The sequence below is a fragment of the Macrobrachium nipponense genome, chromosome 30, assembly GCF_015104395.2.
Source record: "Macrobrachium nipponense isolate FS-2020 chromosome 30, ASM1510439v2, whole genome shotgun sequence".
Lineage (NCBI taxonomy): Eukaryota > Metazoa > Arthropoda > Malacostraca > Decapoda > Palaemonidae > Macrobrachium > Macrobrachium nipponense.
Genome location: NC_087218.1, coordinates 40,984,783 through 40,994,782, shown reverse-complemented (window position 1 = coordinate 40,994,782; position 10,000 = coordinate 40,984,783). Strand labels below are relative to the sequence as shown.

The 10,000-nt window shown below is 35.6% G+C and overlaps 1 protein-coding gene across 1 annotated transcript in view; it reads right to left on the bottom strand.

Moving 5' to 3' along the window:
• Positions 1–10,000, bottom strand: part of LOC135202055 (uncharacterized) — a 159,201-nt gene that overhangs the window by 93,266 nt on the left and 55,935 nt on the right. Inside the window, exon 2 of the mRNA XM_064231322.1 lies at positions 8,159–8,209. The gene's annotated coding sequence lies outside the window, so the exon portion shown is untranslated. The remainder of the gene's footprint in view (positions 1–8,158; positions 8,210–10,000) is intronic.

Genomic DNA, 10,000 nt, shown 5'->3' with positions numbered 1-10,000 from the left:
TTCAAGAATTAACTAGATTCTCAGAAGTAATGTGGCACCTAATTAGTTTGTCTGACTTAAGTTTTGTACTTTTGTCACACGGTATCTTCCGAGGTCGTGTATGCTTGAGAGAGAGAGAGAGAGAGAGAGAGAGAGAGAGAGAGAGAGAGAGAGAGAGAGGATGAAGAGAGGAAGGGAGAAGGAGAGAGGGAGGAGAGAGGGCCAAATTTTTGGGGGGCATGTTTTGCAGAGGTAGGATATCTGCAGAACAAATTGTATAGTATACCACTATAAAACTTTTCTCTGCCTTGGAAAGTCCTCCGTTAAAAATAGCAAGAAAACAGATTGATTTCCATAACATATTTCATTCATATTGTAGAATTTCAAGACATTCAGTTTGCATTTACGATTAAGTTGATAGAAAATTCTTGCCAAGTCATGTATTATGAAAGTGGTACCACAGACATGAAGCTGAAGTAGGGAATTAGAATGAAAACATTTCAGCTGTCGTGATCTCATATAAATCAGATATAATGAAATTATCATCTCTCATTAGCAATATGTTCATGTTTGATTGTAATAAATTTTTACTGAAGAATAATAATAGATGAATTATTTTACTGGTTTATGAAATGGACATCAATAAAAGATAACCTCTTATGGATAAGTAGGTTACAGAATCGGTATCACCCTAAAACGATAACGGTTCGGAATTCTGAATCGGCTTCAAATTCTAATAGTCATCTCGTTTACAGACGAATGCAGTGAAGTCAGTGGTATGTTAGATCGTAATTTCAGGCACCTTGAAAGTACTAACTTGAAAGTCATGCAGACACGGGCTATGGGTCTTCGTCTTTCACAGTTAGGATGCTCCCCACACTGAAGAGAGATCCCTAGTTCGATTCCCATGGTAGCATTAACGGTTTAGATACGTTACGCTCAATCACATTGTGCCTAAACAGTGAATTACCTGGGATTTTGTTAGCTGTGGTGACTCACTGCCAGCTGAAGGGCAGTATATATATATATATATATATATATATATATATATATATATATATATATATATATATATATATATATATATATATGTATATCTGTGTGTGTATGTGTGTGTGTGTGTGTTTGCATATCCTATGCCGTTTAGTATGCCTCGCTAACACCACACTCTTCTGTGATCCCCTGCCATCAATCAATCGACCCTCCGTTTTGTTGTTGTTTCTTCTTAACGAATGAATTCTTTGCCTTTCATTTTCTTACAATGAAATAATAATTTGTCTCGTGGTGTTTTTGTATCCAAGGAAATATATTTATTGATTGTGCAAATAAACTTGAATGGATTCACGATTATATGAGCTTTCGTACCACTTTGTCTCCGAGAGGAAGTAATAGTAATAATAATAATGATAATAATAAAATTATTATTATTGAAAATTATTTATCATAAAAATAACTAATTTATCGTGTCATTCTTGTGATATCATTGAATTGACTCGGAACCCGCATATCCTCGGAAAAGTGGTTTGATCTAGTTTGTATTGCTTCCGCAAGTTGCGGAAATGTTTTGCATTTATTTATAATATATGTTTGAGGTGTAAAAGTTGCAATACATTATCTTCACCATCCTTTACGGTATATTTTAAAGCTGTCGTTTACTTTAGCTCTTATAAGCCTGTTTAATATATTTAAATATACAATAGGTATGGATATTATGCTTGATGATACAGTTGATGCTAAGTAAAAAACTTGCGTGCAAATGCGTATGCATGTTATTTACTGACCTCTGAATTGGATGCGAGATGTAAGTTGAAATTGAAACAGAGAGACTATCTCTTTACTATCTAGAAGAACAGTCTTTCCCTTTTGAAATTTGAGAGAAAAAGAGACAATATCTCTTGGCTATCTTAGAGAACAGTCTTTCCCTTTGGTCTGAAAATATGCTTAGGTATATTCTTACATTATGAAGAAAGTAATCAAAGTATATTACCACTAGATTCACCCAGGCTGAATTTCATTCTTCTTTAATAGAGCCATATCATGAAACTTTTATGAATGAAATTACTTTTTCTTTCACCAGACCATGTAATGACACGCTTTATCTGCCTTCAAGTAATGCTGTACAATGACTGGTCACTCACACGTGGGTTGCCGTTATCAAGAATCAAGAATATTCCATAAATTGGATCCCACAATTTGCCGTCTAATATTCAAGCGAAGATCTGAATTTTCTGTATATTGTGTACAAATCATACTAGTAATTGTGTTTCCTATCTAAAAATTGCGAGTGTCTTTCTTCTTCAAATTCCCAGGGAAGTAGAGCATCGTTTTCCTACCTTTCATTGCAATATTACAACTTCCTTGATGCAATCTGAACACCTTCGCGAATAGCCACAGCATTTTAGTTGTAACCAGTGGGTCGTGGTTGTAACCGAAATGATCGCAAACGCCCGCATTGAAGTTTTGATCATAAAGCTTCGACAGAAAGAAATGACGCTTATTTACTGAAAGGGAAAGTTGAGTTACGAGTGCGTTCCAGCATTCCCAAACACACACCTTCAAAAACCGCCTTGACTGAGTGGCCAGCACATTACTGTCGAGTTACCGGAGACAGCGTGGGAAATTTCTTGCGACGGTGGGAAAATACCTGCGGCTTCGGGAAAAATGACTTACTGACATAATTTCTGACCGTTTTTGTTCGCTTCTTTTCTTTGACTTATTGTTACTTCATGTCTCGAGGCTTGCGTATGTTGCGCATTTTGATTGTCTGTAGGGGCTTATTTTATTATTTTTTATTTTTTGTATCCTTAGGTTTCACATGAGGTGTAATAAAATACCCGTGTCTATGCCTATGCCTTTTTTTTCTTTTTACTATTTGATGTTTTTATTACTATAATAAACCTGTTGTAGATTCGATTGTATTTTTTTGTTATTATTGATTTGCATTTATAATAATAATAATAATAATAATAATAATAATAATAATAATAATAATAATAATAATAATAATAATACAGTTGATGTCAGTTTTATGTATGATTGTATTTGCATCAGAGTGAATAGATGTTTTTACTTTTGCTGTTTATGTTGGTGGCAGTAATAATAATAATAATAATAATAATAATAATAATAATAATAATAATAATAATAATAATAATAATAATAATATGCTGGAAGTAAACCCTCTTTTAAACATGTTTTATTGAAAGTGATTGTTGCCTCATCTGCGTTAATTTTATGAAGGTTCTCTATTTTTCTAATTATTATTATTATTATTATTATTATTATTATTATTATTATTATTATTATTATTATTATTAGTATTATTATTACAAGTTACTGCAAAATAGTATAACACTATAAAGAGAAGCCCTCACGAACTCTAATTATTAAAGAAGAAACACTTGCGAAACATCGTACGTGAAGAGTTTCTAATAACTCGGCGTCTTCTCCTAGTGGAACAAAGGCCTCTTCAGAATCCCAGGTAGACGGATACACACACACCCGAGAGAATAATGCATCCCTCGAACATTTTGGCTTCCATACCCGGATGTGGACGCGCGTGAATAACTATGCTGCTTCGTTGCGTCATCAAACTGCTCAGCAGGGTACATGGCCCGCCCTTAGTTTAATATTAGAGGTCCCCCTACCTGTGCCTCTTCAGTACGCATGCGTGTGGGTGAGACGCTGTTGAATGGGTTATGGGTGCTGTTTGTTTGTAACGTTATTACACTGGAGCTCCTAGCTTTCTCTCTCTCTCTCTCTCTCTCTCTCTCTCTCTCTCTCTCTCTCTCTCTCTCTCTCTCTCATTAAATAGGAGCTTGTGATGGCTCTACCATTGGTTAGTGTATTTATTAACCAGTATCGTCCTTCTCTCTCTCTCTCTACCGGAAGATGTGCTAGCAACCCTCTGGTAGACATTAGAGGTGACTCACACTGAGGGACCTGGGGCAACCCGAACAAGATGTAAGGTAAGGTAAGGTCTCTCTCTCTCTCTCTCTCTCTCTCTCTCTCTCTCTCTCAAATAGGAGCTTATGATGGTAGAGCCTTGGTTAGTGTATTTATTAATCACTATCGTCCTTCTCTCTCTCTCTCTCATTAAACAAGAGTTTGAGATGGTAGAGGTTCAGTTAATATAACTATTAATTGCTACCGTCCTTCTGTGTATGTGTGTGTGTGGGTGTGTGTGGATGCATCTTCACGCAGCGTAACATATATAAAATGTAGACTCATTTTCTTTATCCGGGTTACAACATTTATAAGTTCACGGTTTCCTAGCGCGGAAAGAAAGGGTCTGTATTTTGATTCTTCGTTTTGAAGGTCTGACTGACCCTTGCGGTTCCTTTGATGTTGTATTCGGTTTTTGTTTGCTTGTTTATAGAATTTTTTCAAGTTTTGGGAAAGTGATGAGTCGGAATTTTATGAGAAAATTTCGTAAACTGTCGACTTTTTCCAGAATTGCTTTAGTGTTTTCGTAACAGGGTGGCGCTGCTAGTCGTGAGAGAATTTGAAATAGCATCGTCATTGCATTTGCAGTTGTGAAGTTTAATATATATATATATATATATATATATATATATATATATATATATATATATATATTATTTATATATATATATATATATATATATATGTATATATATTATATATATATATATATATATATATATTATGTGTATATATGTACACATATAACAACTTGATACAATATGTAATATAATATATTATTATATATTATATATATATATATATATATAGATATATATATATATTATAGTGATATAATATGCATAATATATATTATATTATAACCATATATATATATATATATATGTATATATACACATATATATATTTATATTATACACGTGTAAACACACTATTTACACATGCACACATACATTCTTCTATATTTGTCAGTATTTGTCATATTTCCCATTTAAAAGCCTTTATTCATCCAATGTTTATTACACTATTCACTGTAACTCTGAAGCATCCCGTTACTAAATTAGAAAATTGTCGTTACGCATACATGGCTAATCTTGTTAAATCATTGTGGCAACTTTTACGAATAATATATCAATTCTTGAGGTTGATCGTTTATCACACCTCATTATAGTTGACCGTTTATGCCGTAGCGCCAGTTTGACGCGCAAATAGACATCGCAGCCTTGTAAGACGTAAGGATGAACATTAGGGCTTCATCTTGTGGTCACATATCGCCAGTGTTATATGGTTGTAGGTCTCAGTGTTTTTTGCCAGTCAACAAATTTTGTGTGTGTGTGTTTTTTTTTCTTTCTTTTTTTGCCCTCAAGCCGTTCCCACCCCCTGGTAAAACCAGTAGTCAGGAGCTCGAAAATAATGCCCCCTGTAGTCTGGTGTAGCGGCCGTGGTTCATATTGAGGCCCGAATGCCAACATAGTAAAAGTAAGACCATTTGTCTTCTTGGAACCCTTAGCATTATTGCTCTGATGTCCGTGGCTAACCTTGTCAAGTAATTTCAACATGAGTAACCTTTCGGTTCACAACGTGGATTATTCAATACAACATGCCTTAAGAAGTAGTATTGGATGCACCTGTAGGCTTTTTCCCCGCTGGTAGGCCTCCTTTTTGTGGGGTTGCACGCGTCTACTTATATGTGACAGTAAAATGTACTTTTCATAAACACGGTAAAAAACCTACTTTTCGTAATTCCAGTGAAAGCCTATTTTTCCCAGCTTCAGCGAAAGCCTATTTTTCCTCAGTTTCAGTGAAAGCTTATTTTCTGTCAATTTCAGTGAAAGCTTTTTTTTTTTGTCAAATTCAGTGAATGTTCTTTTTTTAATGTCAGTGAAAGACGATTTTTTTTCTCTCAAATTCAGTGAAATTCTTTTTTTTCTCAAATTCAGTGAACGCCTTTTTTCTCTCAAATTCAGTGAAAGTCTATTTTTTAGAAATTCAATGAAATCCTTTCAATAATGGTTATAATTCGAGGGGTTCTCATTATTGCCATTAGAACTATGGCTAAAACGCCTTAGGTCGTCTTGTTAGAGGGTGTATGCTTCAGGCCTTTATTTTGTGGTCAGACGCGCCCAAAGGTAAGCGTTGTAGGTCTCCATGTCAGTGTCAATCAACCACATTTTTCTATATATTAGGACCTTCACCGAAGCGTAGAGCTTGGCCAAAGCCACCCGTATATGTTAATTGAAGCTCCTCACGAATATGGCTTCTTGTGTTACAGCATATTAATTTTTTGTTTGTTTTCGACCTTGGGTTGGCCCCCTTTGTGTACCTAGAGAGCGGACGTCGCTTTCTTTGTGCTTTTTTGTGAGAGCAGCGGTCACGTGGATGAATTTTAAATTATAAGTAGTCGGATTAGTTGAGCAAGAGGGTTGGCTGGTTTTTGTTATAGAAAGTAGTTAAGAAACCTTTTTCAAGAATGTGAATATCAGTTTAGAAGGTATTATTGTTACGTTTATCGTTAATCATTGTCATCTAAAGCATAATGATAACGCCATCATCAAACCTCATTATGATTATTGATATATATAATAATAATGATAATAATGAAGATGTAAAGGACGAGGGTATATTTATAGTATTCTTTCATTTACACAGATATGTCTGGTCGTACTCCATATACATGAGACAACCGAATCATACAATGAATTGTACCGTATACCTCTTTAGTTACAGTGCAGTATTACCTTTTACATGAGAGGTTGTAGAGCTAATGTTCAAAGAGATTTATAAACTAATTCGCTTATTAGGCATTACGCTCACTCTGTGTATATATTTCCTCAGTTTTGTTTACGTAGATTCGTGACTGGAAGGCTTATTTTTTCGTCATGTTTTAACGTCTGTTTTTAGTTTTCAGTAAAAGAAAACTATTCAGATTGCTATTTGTTTGTACGGTCTTAGATCTTAAACTCTACTGAGGCTAGAAGGCTGCAAATTAGCATGTTGATCATCCACCCTCCAATCATCAAACACACCAAATTGCAGCCCTCTAGCTTCAGTAGTTATTATTTTATTTACGGTTAAAGTTAACCATGATCGTGCTTCTGCCTGAAGGTTTCATGGGCCTCGGCTAAGTTTCATGGGCTGTGGCTGAGAGTTTCATACAGCATCCGCCCTACAGAAAACTCGATTGCGCATTCTTTACTTGTGTTGTCTACGGCTCTGTTGTCCATTCATTACTTGTATATGTATCTTTTCATAACAAAGGATAGATTGTTAGAATAGTGTAATGGTACCATGACATCATTTGCTTATACGGGGAGGAGGGGAGGGGGGTGGTTGTAGGCGGATGTATTCCCTTTCGTCAGGTGTGGTTTAAGATTTCTCTACGTTGCGACATCATTTCCTCTTATCGAATGACATTAGTTGGAATTTTTATGTTTATCAAAGAAAAATTGTGAATTATAGTGACTCACATCACTTTCACGGCAGGAAAGCAGTCGTTATGGCGGTTATGATGAATAGCAGTACAGTGTCGACAATCTTGGGCGATGTTTATCTTGATCAGATTAATCAATAGTTGTCCAGATGTATTGGACAACAAATTCTCTGTGCATGGTTTTACAGTTTTGTATGGATGGATGGATGGCTCCATATATATGCACACACGTACATACGTTATGCACAAACCCACACCTATATATGTTTACATGTATATATATATATATATATATATATATATATATATATATATATGTATATATATGTGCGTGTGTAATATATAGTATATATATATATATATATATATATATATATATATATATATATAAAACATATCTATACGTGGGATTAGATTATATAATTTGCACATACACACAGCCATGTACCCTTGCGTCTCTCCTGACTTGTTTTTTTTTTTTTTTTCATTGTGAGTGATGGGTAGTTGCGCCATTTAACAGGCAGTTAAATGATACAAAGATTTATGTGCTATCTGGTAGCTTCGGTGTTAGGCATGACAATGTTTGCCTTAATGATTCGGTGCTGTAACAGAAACGAACCGTCGATTGGCATACTGAATTCGCGGGTGATGAACTGCATGCCCCATTTCATAGAAAAATCAAATAAGCCAATTTGAACGCCTTAAAAAATTTAAAGGAATACATTAACCAGAATAGTTGTTAGTTGACGTTACAACCCTCAGTTCACCACGGAATTTTAGGAAAAGAAAGAAATTTGTACTTACTTGTCTGTAGATTATTTCTTATGTTGTTTTGAAGAAATTCTAAGGTGAATTCTGTAAAAGAAAAGAAGTAAATTAATAAAACTTCAATTGGTAATAATTGAGCAAACCTAAATATAAAGGGAATGCTGAACGGAGATTTGTTGACATTTAGAACATCTGTTACTGGAATTCATTATTTTTTTTTTTATTAATATATGCTTATTCATGTCTGCCAGCGTTTGTGTTTATGTATTTGTTATGGATCCTCGTGGTTAGGTGGTTACGGCTTGTCAAACCAGTTCGATAAATCCCTTCGTGCCTTTGTTGACTTAAGCCGTGAATTGTGTAGTCATCGTAATAGATTTTGAAATGGTAAAAATAACAGGTGGTCGACGTATCCTTACATAATTACGAAAAGCCCAGATTCGAGACTTTCATATGTTTCTATAAAACTGAAGAATGTTAAAAGGGATATGTTTTATCCATCCATAGCTAACAGTTCAAATAAACAATTTTGTAGTTGAAATGTGACAACCGAAGTGTTAAGTTAAACAGTGCTTGAATGGTCGCAGTAGGCAGCTGGTGGAAATTGTAGAAGTGGCTTACCTTTCTCCAGAGAAAGTCTGAAACAAATTGTGGATAGATTTATGTGACAACACAAAGAGAGAAGTCAATAACATTCCGCATTGTCATTCAGCATCCCAACAATTGGATGCCATTGTTCCAAGAAAAGTGGGAAATCGGCCCAGCTACAGATTATGCTATTCCCCGCCCCCCTACCCCCAAGCCCCTCAGCCCACAAGCTGAGATGAGCTTCTTTAGCAGATTTAAAAGGTCTGTTGACACCTCCGCCCTCTTGAATTCTTTCCATTGTTTTATTTGTGCGACTGAACAACCTCCAAAGCTTTCGCTTTTCGGGTTTACTTTCCCTTGTTTTCGTTTTTTTTTCCCTTCGTATCTGCGCTTGAATTCTTTCAGCGTGTGTGCGTGTTTGCAGTTGTTTCGGTTTCCGTCGTTTTGTTTCAAGTCTGTTTGTTCGTGTTAGTGGTTGTGCCTGTTTGTTTCTGTTCATCTCAATTTACATCTGGCATGTTCAGTTGGATCCGTCTACCTTCCGTTGGTATGTTTGCGGTTGAGTATTTGTCTTGTTTGTTTCACCTGACTTTCTTTTCGTTTTTTTTTTTTCATTTTGCTTCTTGCGTGTTTAGTTGGCTACTGTGTTGTTTCATTAGCTGTTGTTTGTTTGTTTGTTTGTATGGTGTTTTTACGTTGCATGGAACCAGTGGTTATTCAGCAACGGGACCAACGGCTTTACGTGACTTCCGAGCCACGTCGAGAATGAACTTCTATCACCAGAAATACATAGCTCTCACTCCTCAATGGAATGGCTGAGAATCGAACTAGCGACCACCGAGGTGGGACGCCAAGACCATACCGACCACGCCACTGAGGCGCTCATTAGCTGTTGCTTCTGCTGTCTGATTTCAGTTTCCCAATTCCCTTTCTGTCACTTTCCTTCCTATTATGCTAATATATGGTGGCTGCTATCTACACAGAATTCGATTTTGTAGCACTGAAGGTTTTCCCCATAGTCACCTAGTCACAGAATGACTAGGAATTTAAAAGCACTGCTTGGTTTAGCAATAAGTAAATCTATTTTCTTACCAATTCATAAGATCTTCCTCCTATTATTGTTTGTTTGATCGTCTCACTGTATATTTAATTAACAGTGAATGTGACTATGATGAAAGGATGAATGGCGAATACGCATGAGGTAAAATGTTTGGCCTATTGTTCATTATGAAACATGGTTGTCGTGTATTTATAACTACTGCATGCTTGAGAGGATTTGTTCTTTGTTGT